This window comes from Acanthopagrus latus, chromosome 24 (genome assembly GCF_904848185.1).
Source record: "Acanthopagrus latus isolate v.2019 chromosome 24, fAcaLat1.1, whole genome shotgun sequence".
Classification (NCBI taxonomy): domain Eukaryota; kingdom Metazoa; phylum Chordata; class Actinopteri; order Spariformes; family Sparidae; genus Acanthopagrus; species Acanthopagrus latus.
Window position 1 is genome coordinate 13390219 of NC_051062.1, and position 27782 is coordinate 13418000.

At 47.5% G+C, this 27782-nt stretch overlaps 1 protein-coding gene across 7 annotated transcripts in view; it reads left to right on the plus strand.

Moving 5' to 3' along the window:
• zeb2b (zinc finger E-box binding homeobox 2b) overlaps positions 1 to 27782 on the plus strand; it is a 443989-nt gene that overhangs the window by 361299 nt on the left and 54908 nt on the right. Inside the window, exon 1 of one of the 7 annotated variants that reach the window (XM_037091003.1) lies at positions 631 to 729. The exons of the other annotated variants lie outside the window; for them this stretch is intronic. The gene's annotated coding sequence lies outside the window, so the exon portion shown is untranslated. Of the gene's footprint in view, positions 1 to 630; positions 730 to 27782 lie in introns of those variants that run through there. 7 annotated transcript variants of the gene reach the window in all.

The window sequence follows — 27782 nt, forward strand, 5'->3', positions numbered from 1 at the left end:
TATAGGAGCAGGAGGATGTTCCCTTTGGGTAACAGTGTCGTGTCTGAACAGGGAAATATTTCTTGTCAGGGGCCTGGAGTATTTACACTTATTGTAATTATTTTTATTTTATTATATTGTGCGTTTGTGTGTGAGAGGGAGACGGTGCAGATACAGTCGTCGCAGTGTGATATCTTCGGCGTTCTCAAGCTGATATGTTATTCAACAAATCCTCTAATATGTGCTTTCCACAAGGAATTAAATCAGGAATGTAGCTCAGCAACAGCAGCTTCGCTCCTGACACACACACACACACACACAACAGCAACACACACAACAGCAACACACACAACAGCAACACACATGCACAGTTTTTTTCACGCTTTGATAAGGCAGATAAAAGCAAATAGCATGGCTTGTGGATGTACACCCCCCCCCAACACACACACACACACACACACAGACACACACACACACACTAATGATCATCTCAACTCCATCCTGGACACTGGACAGAAAACTTCCCTCCTCCTCCTCCACCCCCCCAAAAAAAAATCTCCCAAAAAACATTTTTGACACATTTTTTTTTTTTTTTAATTCTTCCTTTTTTTTTTTCTTCTTCCTCGTTCTTTCTCCGTCGACCGCCCTGCTTGTGTGAAGATATTTTTCGCCTGGCGGCCAGAGAACACACACTTGCAGAGGCACCGCGAGCCCGGACCCCTGACACCGCGGGTCTTTGGAATGCCTTAGGTACGATTTCACTTTCGCTCACATCAATGCTGACCTGAATGCCTTTCATATCTGATCCGCCGTGTCTCTCCTGGTAAACATCCCCCGGGGGGAGAACAAAGAAAGGAGCTCCTCTTCTTCTTCTTCTTCCCTCTTAATCACAATTCAGCCCCCTTTCGCCGCCAGCAGCAGGGCTACACATTTGCATTCAGCATCAGAAAAGGGCCTGAGATGAAAAGGGGGGCGAGGAGAGAGAAGAGAAAAAAAAAAAAAGGAGAGAGAGGAGAGGAGGAAAAAAAGAAGAAGAAGAGGAAGGGAAAAAAATAGGGAAAGGGTGGTGGTGGTGGTGGTGGTGGTGGGTGGTGGAGAGAAATAACTAGGGTGTTTGTGGTTGTTTGTTGGTCGTCCCCTGGTTACAAGCCTTTTATAGCCCTCCCTACTCTCGCAGCGACCCAGGCCCCTCCTGACAGACAGATAGTGTTACGAGATGGCATGCCCACACTATTCGTGGCGACTCACACTTAAGAAGAAGAAGAAGAAGAAGAAAAAAAAACCTCGCTGCGACCGGCTGGATTGTGCTTCAAGAAAAGGCGAGCGAGGAGCAGGTGTCTTTTCGCGGCGCGCTCCGACAAAACTTCTTCTTCTTCTTAAAAAAAATACACAATTGCTCAATCAGTTCCTTTAAAAGCACCACAGCGATTTTTGTCAACACACACAATACGGTGTTACGTGTTATCAGAGTGATTAGCAGGATATCTTTATCATCTGATTCCCACGATGGATGTATGCAAATCTTAAGCAAAGATGGGGAGATGGAGGAGGGGAGGAGAGGGGGGCTACCTCATGTGATATGGATTCCAGTTTTCTTTCTTCCCCTTCTCTTTTCTTTTCCTCACCCAGAACTTTTTTTTTTTTCTCCTTTTTGGTTAAGAAGAAGGATTATCGGTACACCTTCCCTCCCTCCTCCTCCTGGCCAAGCTGCGCAAGGATTTAGGCAGATTTACTTCAGCAAACACCTTTGGACACTGGGGGGAAAGTAGGAGTCTGTTTGCAAAAGGGGCCTTTTGTTCCGAGAGGTTCTGGATAATGCCTTACCAGGCAGCCATGATATTAACCCGTGCTTTGGAAGGAATCGGGGTTAGGGTGGCGGTGGCGGCGGGAGGAGGAGGGGTTAACTCTTTGTATGACAACTCTTTGCTGTCTGTGTCCGTCCACCAGAAAAAAAAAAACAAAAAAAAAAACCTCTCTAAGCTGCCTCGTTGTGCTTGTTTTGGTTAAAAAAAAAAAAAAGAAAATGTGATTTTTTTTTTTTGTTTTTTCTGATGGGACACGTTCTGTGTTTTTTTTCGTAAAAAGCTGCAGAAGTTACAGTGTATTTGGGGTGATGCACACACACACACACACACACACACACACACACACAACAACACAAAACACACACACATACACAGAGAGAACTGCCACTGCCAAGAACGATGAAAGCGAGAGCGGTGGCTGGGATCCGTTTGCCTGACTAACACCGAGGCATGAATCAGCCAATAGTGAGCCAACTCTGCCCCTGTGACTTCCCTTTATGTTTAAACGGCAATAATGATGCACCGTCCAAAAAACAATGTGGTGACACAGGCGGGCGACGACGTGGCATTCCCCGCGTGCTTTTGGCCTGAATCTTTTTTTATTTATTTATTTTTTGGTGCATTTTGTTTATGCATCGTGGAAAAAAAACCAGCACAGTGTTGTTTTTTTTTTTTTTCCTGCATGGCAGCTGAACTGTTGCTGAACTCCTTCTTCTTCTTCTCTTTCTTCTTCTTCTTCTTCCCCCCAGAAGGAATTGCCTCAGAAAAAAAAAAAAAAAGGCTTTTGCTCGCCTTTTTAGCCACTTGAAACTATAGCGAGTGCTCGGCTTGTATCCACTCGAGATGTTAAAAGTTAAATTACGCCCTGATGAGTTTCAGCGTTGGGGTCTCGCCGCTGCTGCTGAGTGATTGTCTGGAGGTGGACGAGTCAGGACGCTGTGAAAGAGGCAGGGATGGAGAGTGATGGAGCAAAGGTGACAGACTTAAAGGTGGCGGCGGCGTTCTGCCTGTCGAGCCCTGACCCGCCTCCCCTTCCTCCCTCCCTCCATCCATCCATCCCTTCTTTTTTCTCCCTCTCTCTCTCTCAGGATTTGACAGGTCGCATCATCTCCCTCCTCCTCCTCCTCCTCCTCTTTCTTTCTTTACGCCTGTTCTGCGACACGCCAGTCTAAGTAAAGTTGCGCTGCAGTCAGATGTCTTTCTCCTGCTTCCCTGACTTTATTTCATGCCTTCTTGCTTGTTTTCTCCCTTTTTTTCTTTTCATCCCCCTTGTTTTCTCCTTTCACTCCCTGCGATTTTCACACACACACACAACAAAAAAAAAGAAGAAGCAAACACAGAAATTGAAACTTCAGTGGTCCGGCAAATAATTGCATGCATTTTGGACTTTTTCATTTACGTGTGTACACTCTTTACCCCTAAGCCGGCATGTTTTATGCATTGCGTAGGAGGGGGAATGCATTTTTTTTTTTTTTAAATATCATGCCTCATTTGAGTCTTTCTCGAGTGAAAATGCAAAGTCTTTATTTGGCCCATCCGTTCCGTCTCGTCCTGCTGTTTGCACTTATTCAGTTGCTGCGCCGCGTCTCGCCTGTGATTTTTCGACATTTTTCCACGCGTTCGACTTTTTCTTTTTTTTTTTCCCTTTTTTTTTTTTCCTCTTGCTCTTTCCCATTTGCGAGGGAGTCTGGGCGCGACAGACGACAGGTTGCTGAGCAGGTGTAAACTAACATTCGAGATTTCATAATCAAATGGCGAAAGGGAGGGAGGAGGAGGAGGGGAGCGAGAAACAACTTTAGAAACACCTTTCGGTCTCCGGAACAATGGTACATGTGTGCGCGTGCATCGTCGTCTGGATGGCAGTTTTTGATATCGGTTTACCTTTCAGATTTACGCTTTTTCAAAGGATATTTTGGTGTTTTCACGGTGTACATCCTCCCGCCTTCGTCCTGCAGATATCGCTCGTGTTTGGTCGTATCCTCTCTGAAAATTCGGCGTCAAATGTTTTTGCCTTAAACAAACCGGATTGTGTCGTAGTAGAGCTGATATAGATTAAATCAAAAGGAGTTGAACATCACAGCTGGTTGGAGCTTGAGAGTGTGTGTGTGTGTGTGTGTGTGTGTGTTATCGCTGCTGTCAAGCGTAAAACAGGGCACAGCTTCATGACGTTTCCGAGGAAAAAGGGAAAGAAAAAAAAAAAGTAATCACCTCAATCGCCCATTAAAAAGATTTTCCCCCCTCTGTGCGGCAGCTGCTTCAGAGATGACACCTTTGTGCAAACAAGTGTTGAAAGCAGCCTCCAGTTTCTCTGCTCTGATGTCGGCACCGCTGATCTGCAAGCGCCGCTCGCCGCCGCCACATGTGCACACACACGTGCACACACACACACACACACATGCGCGCACGCTCTTTGATGTATGTTTGATTGTCGGGTGGAAGAGCTCTTCTGGCAAGGTCACGGCCGCGTGGAACAATCAATAACAGATCACCAGATTAAGGCACGGTGACATCTGGAAATCTAGGCCCTCGTCCACGTTACGACTCCACACATTTGGCGGCGCACCGTGCTACCTTTAATTCAGGATAATAGAACATGCTATTTGATCAGGGCTCGCTTTCTTACTTTGGTTCATTATTCAGGAGGTGTCCCGCTTTCCCCCTCCGCCACCTAAGTGCACCCCTCTCGCTCTACCTTTTCTTTTTTTATTTAACGAGGACTTGTCTGCTTTCGTTTGTGCTCCGTCTTTCTTTTTCTTTTTCTTTTTTTTTTTTTCCCACCGTCTCGCGTGGAAGTAAATTCAGATGTGTTATCTCAATTTAATTGCAGTAGATTGCTGAGCGAGATTAGGACGAAAATTAGGTCATTTTGCGGTTGCACAAATTTCACTCACTTCCACGCTTTTCATCTCGCCGCTGATCAAGCGCCTTCTTAACCGGAGGTTGCAGGGGAAAGAAGAGGAAATGGTCAGGAATTGCGCTGCGGTCCTCTTGTTATTCAAACGTACATTTAACCTTTGGCAAGAGTGAGTCAAGGAGAGCTGAAACATGGAAGGAGGAGGAGGAGGAGGAGGAGGAGGAGGGGGGAGCACATCTTCCCCGTTAAATGTCATCTGTGGTGCAGTCAGTGGACATGTGTAGCAAAGTCGACCCTGTTAAAAACTCTGAGAGGTGAATTCACGTGTTAATGAGTTGTGACTGGAGAGGGAGCCCCCTCTCGTGTCCCGCCGCTGTCAAACGCGAATGTCAAACAAACACCTCCTCAGGTAGCGGGGGGATAATCACACCGACAGGCCTGTCCTCAGCCTTTCTGACACGCAGGACAAACAGGGGCTGAGGCTGCAGCACCGAGGAGCTTTTCCGTGGTTTCGGGCTGCAGCTCGGCTCTGGGTTTTGGGGCAAGGTGGTCAAGCGGGAGGTCAGGGATTTACGGGGGGGGGGGGGGTGTTTAATACGTGACAGTAAATTAAACACTGGGAGGTTTCGAGCCTGACAGGGCCGGGCTCTTCGGGGTTGCGGTCGTAGCTCTGGTTTGGGTGACAAAGCAAGAATCTAGGATTTGGTTTGGACGAGGCACCGGAGCAGAGTTTCAGGGATGGATGCTTTGTGATTATTTTCATTATCGACTTCTTAAAGTCACGATGAAGTGATAAAACTGAGGTTTGAGCGGTTGTGGTTATAATTTGATATCGACGCCTCAGTTTCTTTGGCTCAGAGGCGACTGATTGACGAGTGAATTTGAAGCTGGATTTCAGGAGGCTGGCTGCAGAGGGCCGGATGGGTATTTCCTGACCTAGAAACCTTGTGGGAGATTGGGTCAGATATGGAGACTGCAGCTGAGATTAGGCCTTGTGACTCAGCCTGATCTTTAGTTTAGGTCAAGGCTTTATGACTCCAGGGCCTGAGGTTGTTTTTTGGTTTAAATGTTTTGTACATTCTGAGTGGTTTCGCCTGTGGGGGGATCGGTTTTGAAGTCAAGGATGCGACTCTGCTTCTTCTTTGTCTTTTTCTTTCCTGCATTGCTGCATTTTAAACCCTGCAGAATCTGTGCTGCTGCACCACCAAGTCATTAGTTAGAGGCCTTAAATGTGAGTAACGACGGGGCAGATCCAGAAAACACTTCAAGTTCATTCTCGGACCCTTTCTGCCTTCAAACTTTCTGCCTTCCGTCCGGGCCTCCGGTACATTTCTCCCCCTCCACCTCTGCTTTCATCTGTCCCACCAGCCAGCCAGCCAGTCAGTCATCTAACCAGTCAGCCCACTCTAATTACTTCTCCCCCACCCAAGGGAAGCTACTTCCTTATCGCCCGGCCGTCTTGCTACAGCATTCCTGAGATAAATTCCCCACCACTTTGTTATTCTTACTACTTAGGGGTATTGGAATTAGCATGTCCATCAAAGCGGACCTTGTACTCTGCCTTTTTTCTCACACCCCCCCTCACGACCTTATCAGTGGTCATACATTACAGCCGGGCACGGGACGTGGCCACGGGCTGCAGAGGTGAATAACGGACAGAGGTATCGAGCCGTGTGTCTGACATCAAACACTGAGGGATGACGGAGCGATGCAAATGTGCCGCTCGTGGCGCTTTTTCTGCAGCCTGGCCTTTCGGAAGCGCAGGTACTTGAGGGCTGCGTGGTTTAAAGGATTCGTCAGATTGCACTCTGCGGTCCAGGTAGCTGCAGCGCGTGTGTCCTTTCATATCCCGTGTTTGTATTCACGGGGAGAACGGCGCATTAAAGAGCTCCCCGCGATGCCAAAAAGAGAGAAAAATAAATAAAAAAGCCGTCGCTCTGCACGCCGAGCGAGCCTCGCCACCTTTCAGCCCCTTCATACCTGTTTAAACCTCCACTTGGCAATTTTCAAACACGCAGAAGCATCCCTGGGTAAATAATCAGAGCTCCATTCATCCCTGCAAACCACACTTTTTTTTTTTGTGCAGATGTGCAGGTTTGATGGAGCTTTACTTCCTTCCTCACGTCCTCGCTTCCTTCCTTCCTTCCTTCCTTCCGCTCCTCGCCGTATGTTTCCCAACATGGTTTATACCTCAACAGCAAGCAGACGCCGCCTTATAAACTGGCAATCACAGTATCCCTAATGTTATTACTTTTCATAATTAGTTACAGCAACACTCATTCCACGACTGGCGGAAAGGAGTATTCCTTAGTAATTAAGGTAATGAAATATTCATTTATGCTACCTTTTCAGCAGTCTCACAAATGAGCCAGCCATGCTTAATGTCCGCCCTGCCTCTGATTTTATTATGATGGCAGACTGGCACATCTGCAATTAGTACTCGCACTGACAGTTAGCGTTTTTTGCGCGGGGCGGTGAGCAGAGGGAGGTGAGGTGAAGCGGCGGAGGGGTGGAGGCACCCCTGGTGTGATAACACGCCCCCTCCGCCACCTCCGCAGACCCCACCCTCCTCCTCTGGCAGCCTACTCCACTAACCTTTTTTTTTTTTTTTTTTACCTTTATCACCCACCGTCTCCTCCCCGACGGAGAGGTTACCTTTTCCCAGCGGTGCGAAATCGACTTGACATAACTGTTCATCAGTTTCAGTCCCCCTTCTCTCCCTCCCTCCCTCCCTGCGCCTCCCCACCCTCACCCCGAGGTAGTTTGCATCAAATCAGGCCCAGTCAAGCTTCAAGTGGAAATTGGCAGGCCAGAACCTGACAGTGGAGGAGAGAGAGAGAGAAGGAGGGGAGGGAGAGCTGAGAGCAGGCGGATCGCACCAGTGGAAGCCTGAACTACATCCAAGATGGTGATCGCGGGGTCAAGTTTTGGGGTTAAGTGCTAATAAGTCCGTTTAAAATCGAGGCTAATTGAGCTAAAGACGACGCTGTTTGCTCTTTATCGCTGAATTATACGTGTCACGTTTGGATTTCTTGACCACAAAATTCACACATTTGTCTCAAACGCTCTGCCGTTGGTGACTTTTATTATGAAAATTCCCCCTGAATATTAATCACCCGGCGGGGTTTTATTTTGAAGTTTGTGTCGTATTTTTTATTTATTTATTTTTTTTGAGGGCCTTTTTCGATTGTTTCTTCTTTTTTTTTTTTTTAAGAGGCGACGCACTGAATGATTTTGGAAAATGGCTGACGCTCGCAAAAATAATCACACATGTTCGCCAGGCGAGCGCAACATCTGCACACACACACACACACACACACACACATAATGACACATGTCTGCACGCACACATCCAGATCTGCATATTTGGACACATATACTCAGACACACACACACACACACCCACACACACACACACGCTATACTATATATATATATATATATATATACACACACACAGATGTACACAGGCGACACACACACACACACACACACACACACACACACACACACTAATTGGCAGGCAGGCAGGTCGCAGCAGACGCAGATGTGCCGTTTCTTTTTTTTTTTTTTTTTATATCCGAGGCTCACCGTGGCCCTCGGAGGGAAGCAGATAAGGACTTTGTGATGAAACTTTTAGTGAATCTCGCTGCTCCAGTTCTGTCGCTGCCACGTCACGAAGCTCAAAACGCCGCGTCCTCCTCCTCCTCCTCCTCCTCCCCACCCTCCACCCCTCGATCCTCCTCCCCCCTCCTCCCCTCGCAGCTGCTATATATTTTTATTAAGTGGGAAGAGTGTGAGGATTATCGTGTTTTTATTCATTTCCGTCTCCCTCCCGACCGTCCACATGCACATACTCCAACTGTGTTTTCTTTTTTTTTTTTTTTTGCCCCTTTGACGCTTTTTCCTTCACTTTCACACCTTTTTCTCTTCTTTTAACTTCTCTTTTCTCTTGCCTGCACCCTCCTCATACCTCCTGGCACTTTCTTTGCCACCTTCTTCCCTTTTTCCCTCCTTCTGTCTTAATCTTTCTCCCCCCCCCACCTCCCACCTTTCTTCTCTCCACCCCTCATATTTTCCCTCCCTCCCTCCCGCCGCCTGTCCTGAGCTTTGCATGTGCTCTGATGGGCTGATGGCCGTTTTCGACAGGGCAGCATTGAGGTAAAACGGTGTGACGGCAGAGTTTTGTTAAGCCGAGAACAAAGGCTCAGAGATGCCGGGCCAAGCCATTGTCCCGCGCCCGTATTGGCCTTGCCACAGTTTTGCAGGATTTAATGCTCTGTTTACCTCCAGCCAATCGCCACTAATATTCAAAAGAGGGAGCTTCTTCCTCTTTAGACGCACCTCAGGATGATTCAAGATAGACCCATAAAAATAAAAAAGATGGCAGCTTTGACAAAGAGCAGAAATTCTGACTTTGTGCTCCAGAATCTTTGAGCTGTAACGTCAGCCGAGGCCTCGAGTGTGTTGTCGAAACGTTTATTTAAATTCTGCGACATCATTTTATCAAATTGTTTTTAATCTGTTTTTCTTTTCACGTGACGCAGCTAATCTGCAAACTGCAAATAACACACTCGTGTCAAAGATGAGCGCACCAATTTTAGCCTCGCCGCTAAGTGTGTGTCACTGTGACCGCGAGAGAGATATGAAGCAAAGAGTGTGTGTGTGTGTGTGTGTGTGTGTGTGTGTGTGTGTGTGTGTGTGTGTGTCTGGTCCGTTGGAGTTCCCCTGCATGGTCTTTGGGCAAACTGAAAGCAGCGCTCAGTGGGATTAGAGAATGAGTGTTGCTGGGGGTGGCTGAGGGCGGAGGACACAGCACAGGAGGATTCTGGGAGTTTTTTTTTCTTTTTTTTTTTATATCTGGCCCTATAGCAGGAACTTTGCAGGGATCAGTATAGGTCTTGTATAGAGGAACACACTGTGTTGCTGTCTCTAAAACCATCCTGAGAGAGTAATTATTGAAATAAAACCCAAAAAACAGCCAACGAATGTTTGAACGTTCGTTTGGCCTCGACATCCCCGTCCGAAGTTGAACATTACGAATAAACTGTTTGAAAACTTTTATTTGAAGGAAATTCTGCTGAACATCAGTTTGAACTTTTTATCGAACCATCTCCAAATTAACAGGCTCACGCTCGCTAAGCTAACGTAAGCTTTTTTTTTTTTTTTTTTTTTTAGCGGCGAGCGGCGTCTTCCATTAACGGGCCGGCGAAGCGGGGCGGCGTTTGTTTTTTGGTTTGTTGTTTTTACTGCGACAGTCACTCTGACATCGACATAAAAGCGAAGTTTCGGAGAACAAGGGGCAATAAATGCGGTCGAAAGCGCCGTCATCGAACCCAATGATATTTTCACGAGCGCATAAAGATTATGAGTCCATTCCGGTAGCGCCCATCTGTGCTTTCATTTGCGACTGTACGCTCAGTAGTTAAAGGGGGAGGCTGAGGAAAGCGAAGGGAGAGTGACTTTCATTTGGTTAAATAGTTTGTTAAGGTCAAAAGAGAAGAGTGTAATCCCCCCCAGACGAACCTCCGGATGATTGACAGGCGAGGAGGTTGGCGGAAGCAAATAAGACGCGTCCTGACAAATCCTCTCCGTGCTGCTCCGGCGATTAACGGGTTAACTAAATGAAACAATTTGTCAACACACAAACTCAGTGTTTCCAAACCCTTCCCTTCCTTCCTCCTTTTTTTTTTGTGCAAAACAATTACAAAATTACAGTAGATAAAAATTGAACGGCGCCAGTATTTATGCAATCAACATAACGAAGAAACAAAACAATTTAATGTGGAAAAATCATCATTCATCTGCATTATAATTGCTTCTCTTTCACATCTACGGGGATGGTTAATTAAAATTGTGATTAAATGCGCCTGCACTGCCTAAGATGTCTTCCCCCTAAACAGGTGCTACAGAATTTAAAAGTAAAGAGAAAAAGCTAATTAGCATTGGAAATTGAGAAATTGCCTGCAAGAATCAGTGTTAATTTCAGTCACTGATGAGGTAATTTATAAAGGGGGAGCGCCGAGGAGTCTGTGCAACACGAGAGATTGCAACACCGACTCCCCCGCCTCCCCCCCGCCTCCCAACATCCCCTCCACATCCCTTCTTTCCCAGCGTGCAGGTGAAGCTGTTTGGAAAATACTGGAGCTGTTTGTTATTCCGTCTTCGTTAGCGTCTGGAGTTCATCTGTGGCTTAGAATAAACACCCAGGACTAAATAATGACATGTAAGGGCATCACACGACACACCTGTCACTTAGTGGTGATAAAAAAAAGTAAGAAGGAGATGAACGAGGAAGCAGAGGTTTATCCAGGTGTTAGAATAAACAGCCAGATCCAAAAGTCTGACACCAGATCGTCTCATGAACCTGGAAACAATCAGACGATTCTGAAAGTCATCGAACGTGTCAGAAGACTCAAATCGAGTCTAAACTAAAGGTTTCAAAGAGGCGGTTTGTGGAGCTCCAGCACTCTTTTTTTGGAAACTTGATCAGCTGCAATCCAAAGCACGATCCGGCAGACCCAAAGTGAACAAGATCAGGTTTTGCACTAACTTGTGGAGTCCATGCCGGCTCGTTTACATGCTATCGTTTAAGCGAAAGGGAGATTTTTTTTTTTTTTACAAAGATTCAACTTTGTACTCAAACCAATAAGCAGATATTATCATTTGTAATGAAGAAAAAATGGTGTTACGCTCAGAAACGTGTTCCGGTTTTGCCCGAGTGGTCCGTGCCGTACATCATCTGTGGAGGAGAAACGATACTTCCTCATCGACGATGGTTTTTAATTGTGGCTTCCAGGAGCCGCTGTAACGTCTTCAATTCAAGTTAGGGAAAACACAACATCAAAAAAAAAAAAAAAAAATTGCGGTGGTTTTTTCCTATTGGACGCCGCTGCTGCTCAGGATGTTGGCCGCCGTCCTCCGACCCGCTTCAGAGTTTCCAGAACCTTCACAGATACTGCTGATCTGCAGCTCTTCGTGTACGCCCCCCCCCCCCCCCCCCCTTAGTAATTACTTGTCATTGTCCATCATTATCGTTGGCCTGGGAGAAATGTCAGGGCCTGGAACGAGCCAAACCGTTCCATCGTGTTCAGAACTTGGCCACAGCCGGGTCGCTGCATTCCCTCCTATCTTGTCTTTTTTCTGGAAGTCTGAGTCCAGAAGCGTGTGTCGGTGCGTCGCTGGTGACAAAAACAGGCTCACAAAGCTCATTTGACGGTTGACCTGATTTGTCACTGCAGTTGATGTTGGAGGAACTTAAGTGGAGTCGACGCCGACAGCTGAAGTTCTCACAGAAATTGGTGCTCCTGATCCACAGGGGGGGTGGTGGTGTTGGTTCTGGACAGGTGGGAGAACGGGTCGAGCTAGCAGGCTGTAGGTCATTAGGCCTCCACAGCGGTGAAGCTTCAGGCAGCACGAGGCTTAAAAAAAAAAAAAGGTGGGGGGGAGCCAATTTGCTGAGACATACTCTGTCGACCTTTCATCATAACTGGGGCCTTTTTCTTTTAGATTAAGTCCAGTGAGCAGGACTCAGCTGCCTGTCAGCCCCTTAAGCCCAACCCCCCCCACCTCCTCCTCCACCTCCTCCTCCACCTCCTCCTCCCTCCTCTTCACTTTTTAACAATCGCTCTCACTCAGCCTCAAAGCTCCACCAACTTTCCACGGCTGCTATGTGACAAATCGTCTACTCTGCGCCCCTCCTGCCGCCCCCGGATCCCGACATCCGAGCCGCTTGTTGCTGAATTCTCTCACCCCCCCCCAAAAAAAAAAACTTTTACAAAGTCGAGCACTGTTCACGTGCGGCACGGTCCGAGAAAGAATTTGTTTTCATCTTCAAGCATTTTGTTGATGTGTTGGTCGAGAAGATGCCCTGAGACGACGTCCTCGACTCTCTCGGAGATCTGCAGTTGTTGATGAGAATCGTCCCAGAAATTGAAGCGTTGAGGTTCTGGATATCAAACCCAGGCTTCCTTCCGTGGATTTGAAAACAAAGAGAATCAGGTTTTTGCGTTTGACGCTAACTGCACCGGACTTAACTCAACACACAATAACTTGGTGAACTCCAGCGACCTGTCGGGCGGGTCGGCCGGTATGAACTCCTGCAGCCGAGCCAAACATTGTTCAAACCCGCGAGAATGAACCGAGGATACCAAATATGTCAGGGTGGATTTTTTGTGGGGTGAAGTCGAAGAATATATATGAAAACACTCGTACAGGAATGTATCTGAACTCCTTCCTTCACAGCAGAGCTGCTTCATGATTATTTTGTTTTATTATCACCCCCCCTTCCTCCCTTACATCCTTCCCCCCTCCGTCCTCCTCTCCTCTCTCCTCCCCCCTGCTCGAGTCACTCGGCTGAACAGGTCAGGCAGTAAGTGACAAGGTATTTCGTCGTTTTGTGAACCTTTGCCAGACTGATTGTTCGGTGCAAGTGTAGTGTAACTGAGCTGCTTGTAGCTCGCCGGAGTGTGGAAAATAAGATCGAGGACTGATTTTTTTTTCTCTCCCTCCTCCCTCCCTCCCTCCCTCCCTCCCTCTCTGTCTCTCACTTGGTTTTACAACAATGTGAGATAGTAAAATAGATATCCACTGGCTCGGCGAAGGGCTCCCGTGCGCCGCCGTTGCTGTCGCTCTTCATACATTTCCGTTCCACCTGACAGCCCGCTGCACCGCTCCAACATTTACACTCGCACCGGTTTGACCCGTGACCACTTGTATGCTATTACCGCTCCGGCTCGAGCGGCGCCGACTCCTCCCGTGTTCACCCGGGTTACGAATGTGAAGCCATCCACCGCGCTGCCAGCGCCGGCCGGGGGGGAAAAAACCTCTTGTCGACACGTTTCTGCACCAGTGACACCGAGACAAATTCTAGTTCTGTTTCTGGTTAACTCGACTGGCGACTCTGAGCGTTTTTTATAGACTCGTGCAGGCTATCGAGGATTTCCGTGTTTTTACTGTTTCCAATAATAAATCCACTCGTCTTCAAGTGTTTTTCCGAAAAGTTAAATTGTCTTTGACTTGATTGCGCTGCGGCACAGATTGTCATTTTTTTTTTTAAACTTCTTGAAACAGTTTAAAGTTTTACTGTCGTGGCAAAAAAAAAAAAACATCCTCCTTGTTTTTAGACAGTTTTGAAATTTACTTGTAATTTTATGTTCTCCTCGCCTCGAAGTGGACGTTTCACTCACATCGAGTAAATGATCTTCCTTTGAAAGCACTCCATTATCCATTTATACTAATCTACATTTCAGATTATAACACTCGCTCGGATCTTCAGTTTTTCTTTTTTTTTCCAGCTTCTTACATGTGAATATTTCCCTGGTTTCCTGTCTGAGGACGTCATCTTGCAGCATTTTGTAGCATTGTACCAAAAATAATTAAGAATAGAGGAAATAATCAGCAGATTAATGGAAAATGAAAATATTTGTTGGTTGCAGCTGTAATTTTGAGGTTTTTAACTTGATTCCAATGAAAAATCAACTGAGAAAGTTTTTTTTCTAAAATGTGGAATATTCAGTTTTTGAAGTTTCTGGTGATTTTGTGAGAAGAGTAACAAACCGAGCTGAACCTCGTCGTTCGTTACTTACGGCACAGTTTGGAGACGAGGCCGTGTTCATCAGAGGAACTGATCCTTCAGCTCGTCTGTGTTTTTGTGATTTAAGAGGCAGAAAGGATCTAAAACATCGAGCTCGTTGCTGCTGGATGCTCGTGTGATGTTTGTGTTGATGCAGCGGCGGCGAGGTCACACTTTTAAATGGGGATTTCTACAAGTGGAAGAGAGGAAACAGAGGGAAGACCTCCGTTAAAGCCCCTCCGGGAAGAGACTCGTACGACGACACCGGAGGGGGGGAGAAAACAATCGCTGATATTAGGAGGCGAGGAGGACGAGGAGGAGGAGGGAGAAGTCACACACACAAACAAAAGAGGGAGGGGAAAAAAAAAAAACCTCTAGTTTGTTTATGTGCACATAATGCGAGTCTGTGCGCCCGGTGAAGCGCCGCAAATGGGAGAAGTATGCGTGGGTTTCTCAGGTAACAGGATTACGTGGGCACATAATTGATCCATTTGGGGGGAAAAATGACAGGGCTCTAAAGAGGCCTCGGCTTTGGAAATGGAGTTTATGAAACAGGCATTCGTAAATTCAAAGGAATCAATATGTCAATTTTATTACATCTCCGGGCCAGATGGGCATTAAAGGCACAGCTCATCCCTCTGCCTCTCAACCTCCCTCCCTCTCTCTCTCTCTCCGCTCTGTCAGCTCGTACCGGAGGTCTCTCTATCACTGTCGTCCTCTCTCTCGCTCTCCTTTCTGCATCTTTTTCCTCCGTTTTTCTCTCCATATCTGTAAATGTTTGCACCTCCCTCCTCCTTCTCTCTCTCCCTCTCTCCTCCCTGACCGTGTTAGACTTCATCCACCTGAGTGCAATCTGCAGAGAACCAGATCGAATTTCTTGATTTGAGTCGAAATGCAGAGAAACATGCAGAAAAAGTTCATTAATCGTCAGAATCGGATTAAAATCCTGATAATCAGGAAGATAATTTCTATAAATGATTGGTCATTGTCCGATTAAATGTCAGATATTCACATTTAAGAGTCTGCGTTTAGAGAAGTTTGACCTTTTTTCCTCTTTTAAAAAATAATAATTGATTATCAGAGCAGTTAGCAGGTTAGCAGCCACACAGATCCAAACCAGGCTCGCGTCATTATCAGGTTTCCTTATCGACGTTCCAACGTTCAGCCAATCTGGAGACAGTTTCCATAAAAAAAAAAAAAAAAAACGCTGTCGTCTTGCTCACTTCTCGTCCTTCCTTTCCTCTTTTCTCTCCCTATCTCCAAATGAAACCCCTCCTCCTCTCCTCCTTCTTATCTCTCTGTCTCTTCCTCCCTAATTCCTCGTCTCTCCTCCTTCCTCTCTATGATGTGTACATTATCAAGGTCTCTGTCAGTGAGTCAAAGGTCCTCCGTGGCCATTTTGTGTGTGTGTGTTTTGGTTTTTTTTTTTGCCTGGTGTGTGTTTCCATCCATGCGTGTGCACGTGGGAAGAGGAAGCTGTGTGTGTGTGTGTGTGTGTGTGTGTGTGTGTGTGTGTGGTATCAAATATCCCTGTCCAGGCAAACGCATCAGCTGAAATATGTTTGTCAATGCGGCTGTTGACTCAACACTATTATTCTTAAGAAGAAGCCGTTTACAGCGGGCGGCGAGCACAATAAACTGTTTCAAAGCTCGGCCAATAATCGAGCTTTAAAAAGGCGAGGAGGGGGGCGAGAGAGAGCGAGTGAGAGAGAGAGAGAGAGGGAGAGTGGGTGGTGGTGGTGGTGGTGGAGGGGGGCAGATTAAGCATTCTGCATTTCCCTCGCTAAAATATTCACGTTTCATTTAAATACAACGGCATCCCAGGCAAGATTTAATTACCATCCAGCGCTATAATGCAAATGAATAATGCAGCAAAGACTGATGCAAACGGATAGAAATGTAAGACTGCGGCGCGAGGTGCGTCCAAGGGGAGGGGAAAGGGAAGGATGAAGGGGGTAAAGGTTAAAAAAAAAAGGAAAATACTTATGGATGCTCACCTCTTAGTCGGAGGGAGAGATGGACAGGGAGGAGGAAGAGGAGGAGGAGGAGGAGGAAGCTGAGGAGCACAATTACGAGGCCTCGTCTTCCCGAAACGTTTGCCAGGATTTTTCCCCCCTCTCCCGTATTCCAGTAGTTCATTTTTTTGGAGTGAGTAAATAATAAGAAGTTGGTGATGCTTGCATTTTTAATTCCACCCCCTCCCGTCGCCGCACTTTCTTTTCTGTGAGTGTGTGTGTGTGTGTGTGTGTGTGTGTGTGTGTGTGTGTGTTCAGTTCACTGACTGACATCTGCTATCAATGCTAAGCAGGTGTTCCCGCGCAAACAGACGTGCCCCTGTTTGTGTTTCGCCATCCCCGCCACCGTGCACCCAAATGAGCAACGTGATTAAGAATCCTGTAAATTTTTGAAAGGAAACGGATGGCTGCCCGGCTAGAACGTAATTACACCGCCGCCGACATCCGCAGCTCACCGCTGCAGCAGCCAGAGCCAAAGCAACAGCAGAGAATTAATAATATATAATGGCATCTTTCCTTGTAATTCATAAATGAAATAAAATGAAGGAGGAGTAACCGCTGATAAGTTTTTTTTTTTCTTCCTTTTCTTTTCTCTCTCTCTCTCTCTCTCTCGGGGGTGCAGGGGGGGTTACAGCAGCGGTGGCAATTTTCAGAAATTGAGTCGAGACGATCATCTTCCACGATGCGTTAACTCGACTCGGGGTGTGTGTTAGGGGAGCAGGGAAGACCGATTTCTCTCTCTCTCCTTTTTTTTTTTACTTTCTTCTGCTCCTTTTTAGCTCATTTATTGACTAAATGAGGCCTCGGCGTATGTTCCCCTCACTCTTTGTCGTTATCCGCTTTCACTTTTTTTTCCCGCCGTATGATCATACATGCCTCGGCGATGGACAATTAGCTGCGATATCTCAAGTGGCGGCTAACTTCCTTCCCTTGAACTTCAAAGGCGGTCGGCACATTAAGTTTTGCGGTTTCTCCCCCATTTTTTATTTTTTTCTTCTTCTTCTCGTGGGCACAGTATGTGTCTTTCTTACCTCTGCTGATGTGAGAGTAAGAAGACGGTACATTTCATCGACAAACGATCAGGAAAACAGTCCAAAAAAAAAATACTGAGATGAGGCCGAGGAGGGAGGAGGAGGAGGAGGAGGAGGAGGAGGAGGAGGAGGAGGAGGAGGAGGAGGGAGGAGGTGCAGACGGTAACCTCCAGGGAGGAGAAACGAGGTGAAGGGAGTGAAGCAGGAGCAGGAAGGAGGAAGGTAGCGTGACACGCAGGCCAACTAAAAAACCCTCTGATGAGACACATTCTGACAGAATCAGTTTTTCCGTCCTAGCGTGAGAGAAAGATGATTATTATTTTATTTTATTTTTTCTGTTACATCCGTCCGAAGATTATAATCAGCCGGGCTGCCGGGTACGACATCATCTCGGCCTCATAGAGTGTGACATACATGATAGAAACCTGGTGTAAGTGTAAAAAGGGGACGTTGTACGACATGTTACGGGACGACGGCTGCCACGCTCCACCTCCACGCGGGAGGAGGGGGATTTGTGGAGTCACTGGAGCCTTGTAACGCACTTTTTCACCCAATTTATATCCATTTCTCAGTCCTGAACGGCGGTCCAGGCACCTTGGCTACTGTTTCCCTCCCACGGCAGCTATTGATAGCGGCTGACAGACGTTGTTTGGACAGTGAAAGGTGCGCCTCCCTGTAAACGCTGGCTTGCAGAAGGGAGGCGACGCTCCTCTCCTGTCCCCTCTAATCAGAGCCAGAGATGGTTGCATCCTCCCTTTCGGATACACGATAATTACCCTTCTCTGTGAACGCTGGGGCTTCACTCTGAGACGGGGAGGGACAGACTCTGACAATTATATTAGGGATGTGTGTGTTTGTTTCTCTGCCTGTGTGTGTGTGTGTGTGTGTAAATCCCTGTTCGCTGCCTTGTAGCTATGTTTCCCCTTGCCACAGCTGAAAGAGTTAGTCCCGAGCTCATGATATGAAATAATAAGGTGTAGTTGTGTGCGCGGCTCCCGACTGCAGCGGGACAAACATCGTTTTTGTCTGTTTGCTATCTCTGTGAAGAGCTGCTGTGGCAGAGATCAGTGGGTTTACTGTATGTGTTGCGCAGTGGGAGGAACAAGGCGCTGACACAGCTGGGGTGAGAGGGTTCAGGTCTATTTGGGAGAACAATGCCGAAGATGTGAACATTTCTACATAAATTTAGCGCAGAAAAGTGACGATGCGTGTCCATTAGAAGCCGCAGCGCTCTGTGACACGAGGGTGGAGTCGCTCCGTCGCTCCGAGACTCGATGGACTCGGAGTTTATTAGGACACTTGGAGAAAGTTTGTCTGGAACCAGCGACTCTGAGCGTTAGCTGTGAAGCATTTTCATTTTTTAGTTGCTCTTTTTCAAGTGCACATGTGATTGAGATTGTGATTCATCCTGCGACTGTCATCTGGTCCAGTTTGACAAGTGTGGCATGAAACAGTACAACATACAGTAGCACAGAATAGCTTAGCATAATGTTAGCATGGCATAATATACTTATCAGCATAGTTAGCATGATATTATAGCATATTATGGTATTATACAGTATAATAACATGCAGACGTAGTGTTGTGTATCATAGTAAAAACAGGTTTAGCTCACTATAGCACATTAGTGTAGCCCAGTACAGTGTTTTACATTATGTATTGCTGTGCATGGTATGTTATGGTATTGTACAGTATAATATCTAAAATAATACCAAAGTATTGTGCAGGATACAGGATATAATGCAGCTTATCAAAGCCACAGTGTGAATTAACCCGGCGTGCTGTCGCTGTAGCCTCCTAGTACATCTTGTACTTGAGTGTGTTGGCCGTGTTGTCGTGCTGCCTGCGAGTGTGAGTGTGTGGCGGCAGTGTTAACGGGGGAACAGGGCTCCTTCAGAGATGATACAGCAGCACACAGACTACTGTTGTAACCTATAGAGCGCCCTGTGTAACAGTAGTGACTGTCATCCACAGGAGAAAAGACAGCACAACTCTGTCTCAACTATCTCCCCTCTGCGCTCGTCATCGTGCGCACACGGTGTTTTTTCTCTCCTCCTCCAGCTGCTGGGAGATGATTCGGGTCACCGCGGGCTGCCGGGTGGAGGAGGGAGGAGGAGGGAGGAGGTGGGGCAAACTGACGAATCAAGGGGGCAATTGTGTCTGGTGCCAGTCAGTCGTAATTAAGAGCAGGATCAGGGGGTGGACGCACCGAGACACATGCACACTGATGGACCTCGGGACATAAAAATCACATAAACACGCGCGTGCACGTAGACATATATTTACGTGGACGTGCACGCACGCATGCTTAAGCCAGGCCCCTCTATACAGAGCAGCTCACCTGAACATAATCGCTGCGAGGGGCAGCAGGGGATGCAAATGAGGCCGGAGGTTAGCGTGGGAAAAGTGGAGCAGCGTAGCCTGGGACTAGGTGATCCTCCGGGCAGGGGGCCGGCCTCAGGAGGGGCCTTTGTTTCCAGCCTCCGTTTAAAAATGCCCAGCGTGCACCTCCTCCTCCTCCTCCTCAACATCCCCCACTCCTCTATCACCTCCCCGGCCCTCCCTGTCCGGGGCCAAGCAGATAGAGAAAAGCAGTGATATATGGCTTGTTTAACAAAGGGAGGTGTGTGTGTGTGAGTGTGTGTGTGAGAGAGACTCAACATTCATTCAGGTTATTTTCATCTGAAGTGACAGATTTGTTTTAGCAGTCAGATGTGGAATTATTATTTTATTTTATTTTTTTTGAGTCAAACTGCAGATGGGTGATATTTTTTGTTGCTGATGCTAAATATTTGTGTTTGGCTCCATAGTGAAGAATGAGAATTATTCAGTGTTTCTATCAGGATTTTTTTTTTTTTTTTTTTTGTCTCGTCAGCATTGAGAAACCCACTGTTGGACATGACTGGAAGGTTTGTTAGCCGAGCAGAACCGGGAGGTTTTTCTCAAAATTAACACGTATTTCCTTTTTCTCTCTTTTCTCTTTCCGGTGCCGGTCCACCTCCACCTGTTCCTCTTCACTCCAAAGCAGGTAAGCACTCCAACTCCCAGCTCCTCCTGCACGCCACATTATGTAAACAGCACCTGTATTACCTCCTGTACACACACCAGTCACCATTCACACAATGCACACACACACACACACACAAACCTGGCCGTCTAGCCCGGGCTGAGCTATAACGAAGAGGGGAAATATTGCTTTGCGAAACAACGCGTTCTCATCAATATTCAAAGAGTTGAGTACGAGTGGAGCTGTAAAAACCTGTGTACCAAACAAGATGCTCAGCGGCGGCGTGGATGTACGAGCGCCGGTTGCAACCTGTTTGACGGCGGAAGCGGCGGCGGCGCTGGATGCTCCTCACGCCGTCCTCCAGACGCCGGGCCTCGCTGTAATACCTCTCTCTCTCTTAATTATTATTTATTGGCACTACCTCTGGCTGCCGCTCGCCTCCCCTCTCCTCTCCTCTCCTCTCCTCTCGCCTCCCTCTGTCCCCTTTATCGCCTTTCTAAATAATTTCTACAAATGAGGAGGTTCTTCTTCTCCGCCGCCGCATGCATGCACGGCGTAGACGCAGCGCTCAGCTTTCACTCATCAAAGTTTAATCGAAGCCCGCGTTTTGGTTTTTTCGAATAAAGCACACTTAAAAAATTTAGATGCAAATTATTTTGCATTATTCATGCGCTCTCCCAGTCCTTGTAGATTTAAACATTTCCGAGGCCACCTTGATTCAAGTAATTACCTATGCCTCGGCAGGCTCCGTCATGAATAAGGTATTTCCTACAAGCAGAGTATGCGCCTGATGAGCTTTTAAAGTGGCTGTACACCGAACTTGTGTATTGCTTCTCGTGCATGAGTGACTAGAACATGCACCGCAATCGCTCTCAGGTGGGGCGGGGCAGGGCCGGGTGGAGGAGGAGGAGGAGGAGGTGGAGGAGGGTGGGGGGCAGGGCCGGCGAGGGCAGCCGAGAGTGACAGCGCTCTCACTTTTCGTGCACCGGGGGCCTTCGAGTGTCTATCTGTCGTCTCCTTTGTCCTCCATCCCCTCGCCGCCGCCTCTCCTCGTGTCACTGCCCTCAGCGCAGTCGCAGGGTCGCTTCTGTCAAGAGTCTCTGAGATTTGGACGTCTGAATATAAGCACAAAACAGGTCGACTCACTTCTCTGTTTGAGGAAAAATGCAACAAAACTGGCCTTGTTTTCTGCAGCAAGTATCTAGTTTTTAGTCGTAGGTTAAAACTTTCCTCAAGTCGAGGCAACAGTTGGCGTTTCTGCAGGATGTAAATGTAAAAAAAAGACACCTGGACTAAAAGCATTTCCATAACCTGCAACTTATTTCTGATGGAGCATCACATCATCCCCTTTGCTTCTCGTCTTCGCCTCCCTCTCTATCCCTTCCCCTCCTCCTCCCTCCTCCCTCCTCCCTCCTCCTCCCTGCCCTCGGCTCTTTGTATCTTCATCCATTTCAGTCTGAAGGATCCCAAAGTGTTTCAGATCTGAGCAGTCTAATACCCACCTTTAAGCCGGCGGCTTTGAAATCTCCTTTTGACATAACAAGGGGAACTTCGCTTTTCCCCCCACTTTACCTGAGTGCCGGTGAAGATCCTCCTAAATCGCACCTGGCTTTGTTGGGCAAACACTTTCCCTCCTCCCTCCCTCCCTCGCTCTCTCCCTCCCTCTCTCCTCCTCCTCTCCTTTCTCCTCGGTAACACCCTGTAAGCACTTCTTGATGTATGAGGAGTTTCATTTCATCCCTTTTATTGCAAATTGCTGCACGGAAGCAGGAGTTATCAGCAATCTCGGGCCATTTACATAAGACATATTAACATTTTTGCGGAATGTTATCTGAAGAATGTGGAAAACGAGCATCAGGTGATAATTACTTTCTGAAATTTATTCATAGTGTTGTTGGAGTGAAACCTCTTCATGACAGTCACCTTGACAGTGAGCACTTCAATAGGAGGCTTTTACATCGAGTGCACGTTGTTGTACCTTTAACTGTCAGCCGCTTGAAATCTGACCTCACCTTCAGTCAAGACGAAGACGAGGGAGGTATTGATTCTCCGATCAAAGCCGGTCAGATGACACATTACAGCCCCCGCGGATGCTTCCTGTTATATCGCGTGTTTCGTTTAAACATCAGAAATTAACATGTTAAAGCGCGGTGAGAGTCTGAGGAGTGACCCCGAGTGTTGTTTTCTCTGCAGGACGAGGGGGAACAAAGTGAGGTTGGATGGGAAAATATAATGCAGCTGTGGCCTTACAAGCAGGAGGAGGGGGGAGGGGAAAAAAACAAAGTGGTTGACTCTGCGACTCCATCATCTTTACTACCCGGCAGAAGGATTAATATTTAAACATTCTAATAATGTAGCTCGCCTTTGCATGCACTTTTAAGCAAAGCAACAATATTTTTCACCTGGGGTAACACAATGATTTTTCTTCCCGCTGTGCACAATTTCCCTTTCTGATGATCTTCCTCCGAGCTTCCCACCTCCACGCCGCCGCCGCCACCGCCGCTGCTGCTGGTGCCGCACGTTTTGTGATTTTTGAAAAATATATTCATGGAGATAAATATTGAAATGAATTTTTCCTCCTGTATATGAGCGAGAGGCCGCGGCTCGAGGAATGCACGATGCGTTTCCCTCGAGGAGCGGGTGGTGATTCATAAAATCGAAACCTGTTTGAGGGAGAGAAGCAGAGACGCGGCAAAAACGTGTGACTTCCAGATGTTTTGTTTATTTTCTTTACATCTGCTGTAGCTGTAAGATCAGCTGCTTCTGCTCCTGCTGCTGAATCTGAGCGTTTCCTCTGAAATCCTCATCTTTTTTGGGGGAATGGATGAACGTCCTCTCAGTGGTGGACGACACCGACCACCTGCTATGTGATATTTGATAAATTTAATAAGATGTCACTGTGGGGACTCATATATCAGCTTGAGTGCCACATCAAACAAAAAGGGTCACAGGGAGGTTCAGAGGTGAAAGGTCAGGATTTGGAAAAGCCATTAAATCTGACACCGGCAGAGAAAACGTTGACTGTTTTTTTATCCGAGCTATAATTTTGTCATCGATCATTGATTAGTTGTGCTTTCCTTTATCATATCGCTGCCGTAAATATTGATAACTTTGGTTATCTGGATTATTTTGATTGTTTTACCCATGATAAGATCCTAAAGGGCAGCTCAGAGGTTAAGTTGCATTGTGGTTAATGTAGGTAGAACCAGAGATGTCATCTTTGTATTCCATGCACTCGTCTTCCTTCTCAAAACCTGGCGCCTACATTACCCACAATGCAAGTTATCATCTTTAAACTACTTTATTTCATACATGCAGTGATACTAATGTGTCAAATTGGTGGACTCACCCTTTAAATCTCATATTTTGATCGATAGTTAACTCCCCAAATCCAAAAATGCGTCTCTCAGCTTCTCTTCCCAGCTTGCATCTCCAGCCCTCCACCACAAATTACCCTCTTTGCAGCCCGTTTCTTCGTCTTGTTCGACACGAGCTCTGCAGACACACCTTCACACAACACAACAACACAACACAACACAACACAAAGCCTGCTATTAGCATCAAAGGTGTAGGTAACTGTTGAGTCCCGCGGGACAAATACAAACAAATACACCCTGAAAAAGGAGGAAAATTAGCCAATCCTCAGAGGCGCCGGGGTTGAATATTTTTACAGCCGTGCGTTTTTCGGAGCGAGCGCCTGTGAACGCGCCCCTGTCAAAGCCACAATGCATTACAGATGCCTTAAGGTTTTGTAATTGATCATGAAAATGAATTGCCGAGCGGCCGGGGCTAAATTGAATGACATAAATAAGAGTTATGTGTTTAAGCCTCGCTCCCTCGGATTTGTTTATGTGTATCTGAGCGCTGACGGCTCGTGATCAGGAGGTGGGGAGGATGTTCATCTTTCACGCATCACAATGGCGTTCTCTCTGGCTCACGGATGCGCACACCTTGTCTGCGACCTGCACACAAGAGCGAGCTTTCTTAAAAGATCATGTCGTAAGCTGATTTCGACATCTTATGCAAGGTGCCTCGCCGAGGAAAGAATAGTTTGTCTGGCGCCTCGGGGCGCAGATTAAAGTCGATGCTAAGGTGTAGAAGCACCTTTGTGCTGGTAAAGACTCCTTCCCTTTGATACATGGTGTAACCGAGTGAAATCCAACAAGCTCGCTGCTAAACGGTGCAGAACGAGGCTAAAACCCCTCTTCTTCCATCCCAGCCTTTCCCACAGGTTTGGAAGGTTTGGTGGCGAGTGATGGAGTGATATCAGATGCGAGTTTTAATGAATGCAAAGCAGTCGGATAGAGGACCACAGGGCAATTTGGAAAGCGGCTAGTGGTTTCAAATGGAGGGTGACAGGGTGATCCAGAGTTCATCAGGACTCCGAGTGGAAGAACTGAGTAGAGAGTGGTCGTTTTAGCACCAGAAGAAGGCCCGAGCCAAATCAACTCAGCTGTTTTGAGTTTTAGATCTCAATTATCTCGCGGCTCGTGTCTTCAGCTAGAGCCACTCGCCGTTCAAAGGAGCGGTGTCAGGAGTTCAGAAACACGCAGGAAAGTAGTCGTCATGTTTTTTAAGAAGGCGCTGTGTTGAGCGAGCCGCGAGGAGAAAAAAAAGGCTTTGGCACATCCAGAGAACAACGTTGAGGGAAGGTAGGAGAGGGGAAATAAGAGAGTACAAAGAGGAGGAGGAGGAGGAGGAGGGAGAGGAATTATACTTTCAAGGGTCCAAGAGTCAATCGACACTAAAACAACCATGTAAACTTTCAAATCAGGCAAGACGGCGACGCCAAAATCTGTAGTTATGTGGTTTTGCGTACGACAATGGTGCCATTGAGGTGTGTGATTATGTGTGTGTGTGGTTTCTCTTTAACCCCCATGGGATCTCCCCTCGCTCGCCTCCCCTCGCTCGCCTCCCCTCGCTCGCCTCCCTCTTCCCTCCCAGGAAGAAAGCCAGACACTGCGTCCAGGAATCACCTTTTTCAACCTTAATTGATTCCCTTAAAAAGAGGCCCGCGCTGCCAGCCCGCATTAAAGCCCGGGAGACGGGCCTCATGTCAGATTGGCCTGCCGCTCTGCATTTGTCCCGCCGCCACTGCCGCTGCAGCCGCCCGCCGCCGACACAGCCGCCGGCCCGGGACATTAAGCGCAGGACCGTCAAGAATTCAGTCTAGACTGGAGAGCAGAGGGGGGATTTAGCGCGGTGAAGGTTGGAGCAGATGACTTTCACCAATTAGGTTAAATCCCCGGCTAATTTAAGGTACCTCTCCGGCCACCTCCGCCCCCCCTCGCCGTGTGAAGTAACTTGTTATTTTGGTGCACACGCTCAGTGGAACTGGGTTCAGAGTGTTTTTCATGGTGGTCAGCACAATCGTAGATGTTGATTTACCTCTGAGAGAGTATGAACATCAGTCTCAGTCAGTGAGGAATCCCTAACTCATGCTATCGCAGAACTTTCCCAGAGTTTCTTGTACTCTTGTTTGTCCGCTGACGTGTCTGTAGGCAGGTGATAAACGACTCGTGATGGACGTGCACTGAATTATTGTTGACTTTTCCTATCTGGGAATGAAACCGCCTCCTCTTTATATCTGTTGATCTAAGCGTCTGACTCCTCGTCCGACCCCAGATAAGCTGGCAGGGTGAATATTAAACGCTGGATTTTAAAGGTTCTCCTGGATGTTCCCTCTCTGCCCGTGAAGTGCACAGTGTGTTCCTGAGGAATGCAGCGAGACGGCGTGGAGCTATTTCGGTCGCGGCGCAGCAACGTGTTGGGACGCCCATCTGGTCTGAATCAATCAGACTCGTCCCCACGCCAACGTCTCCCCGGGTCTCCCAGCTGTAATAATATGTCCCGGGCTTCATCAAGAGCCCACCTCGGACACGGGTCAGAGTCGCGGCGGATGACCCTGAAGAGAAGGAGTCCGCTTTCTCCTTCTTTTTTAACTCGTTTAACGGGGATCCGCAAAGGAAATAATCAAACTTCAGGCCGCTTTTCTAACGTCACCGACACCCTTTGAGCGAATTCTACCCCCATGACTTCACGGCTAGTCAAAATAGCAAACCGTGACAGCGATTCGAGACTGAAACGAGAGCACGCAGTCTCACCCAGTTTACCAACAAGCTAAAAATAAAACCCCCCTTTGATGTTGAAACTAGATCAATGCATCTGCTGGCCTTAAGGAGCTGCTAACGTCTCTGTAGTCTGGCGCTCAGTCCAGACGCTTAACGCTTTTTATTCACCCTGAAAAGAATGAAACAACACAAGTTTTTTGCGGGTTCATGGGAGAAAAAAGATGTAAAAATAAATAATAAATAAAAATACGTCAAAGTTTTTGTGGAGCTGGGAGAGCAGAGAGTCGACCTGCTCGCTGACCGTCACGGCGGCGACTCGAGGTGTTGGGAGGCAGCAGGGGCAGGTTGTTTTCCCTCCTCTCTCTGGGTGAAGAAGGAGGAGGAGGAGGAGGAGGAGGAGGTGGTGGGGGAAAGATGGAGGAGGAGGAGGGAGGGAGGGCAACACTCTGCATGACAATACCTACATCTGTCTGCCGTTTTGTTCTTTGTCATATCAGGGGCTGTCTTTGTGGCAGAGCGCTGTCGTGGTAACAGGAGGTTAGAGGTACGGGGTGGAGGGGAGAGAGGTGGGTGGCGGTGGAGGAGCAGGAGGAGGAGGAGGAGGAGGAGGAGGAGGAGGAGGAGGAGGAAAGGGGCTGTCGAAGGGAGACTTGTGACTCAAACGCCCCTGTGACACAGCTTTTGTTGTGCTTCGATATTTGATCCTCTTAGCAGTTTGCCATGCCTCCGCCCACTTACTACCCTCCGCTATTACTACTACCATTAACACACACACACACACACACACACACACACACACACTTTCATTTACGGTTCGTCCACCTCCGTCCTGCCACTGTAATCTCTTTTGTCACCCCCGTTTCGAAATCATTCAAAGTGAAGTTAAAAATCTGAAATCTTTCCTCGCACGTCGTTCGTCTCGTAAATCGCGGCGCTCTTATCGGCGTCCGGCTTCAGAGCAGCGAAAGTTTATAACCTGAGCCTTTTTTTTTTTTCGTATTCCTGCCTTCTTCCCCTCTTCTCACACATTCAGGAGAAACAAAGTTGAGGCGGCGGGCCTCTGGAGAGACCATTACAGGCCCTTTATTGTTTCAAAGCTGAGGTCATCCTTCTGCGCGGCGTAGTCGAAACAAAAGGCCGAGGGTTTATTGCAGGCTCAACTGTGTGAAAGGAAACGCACTCCAACATTGTTTGATTCTCAGAGATAGTAGACAGACATCCCCGCTGTTTCCTGTTGGATGGTATACGAGCAGATTAGTCGTATGGAGGCAGGTTGCGTTGGTTGTTGGAGGGTTTTTTTTTTGGGGGGGGGGATTTTTTTTCCGTTCAAACGGCGTCGCGCCTGCGAGCGCTCCGGCCGAGGCGTCGCCCGTGTCAGTCCGCTCGTGTCGGGATGTCATCCACCGTTATTTTTTTTTTTTCCTGACACGTTGACGGGGAAGGGAG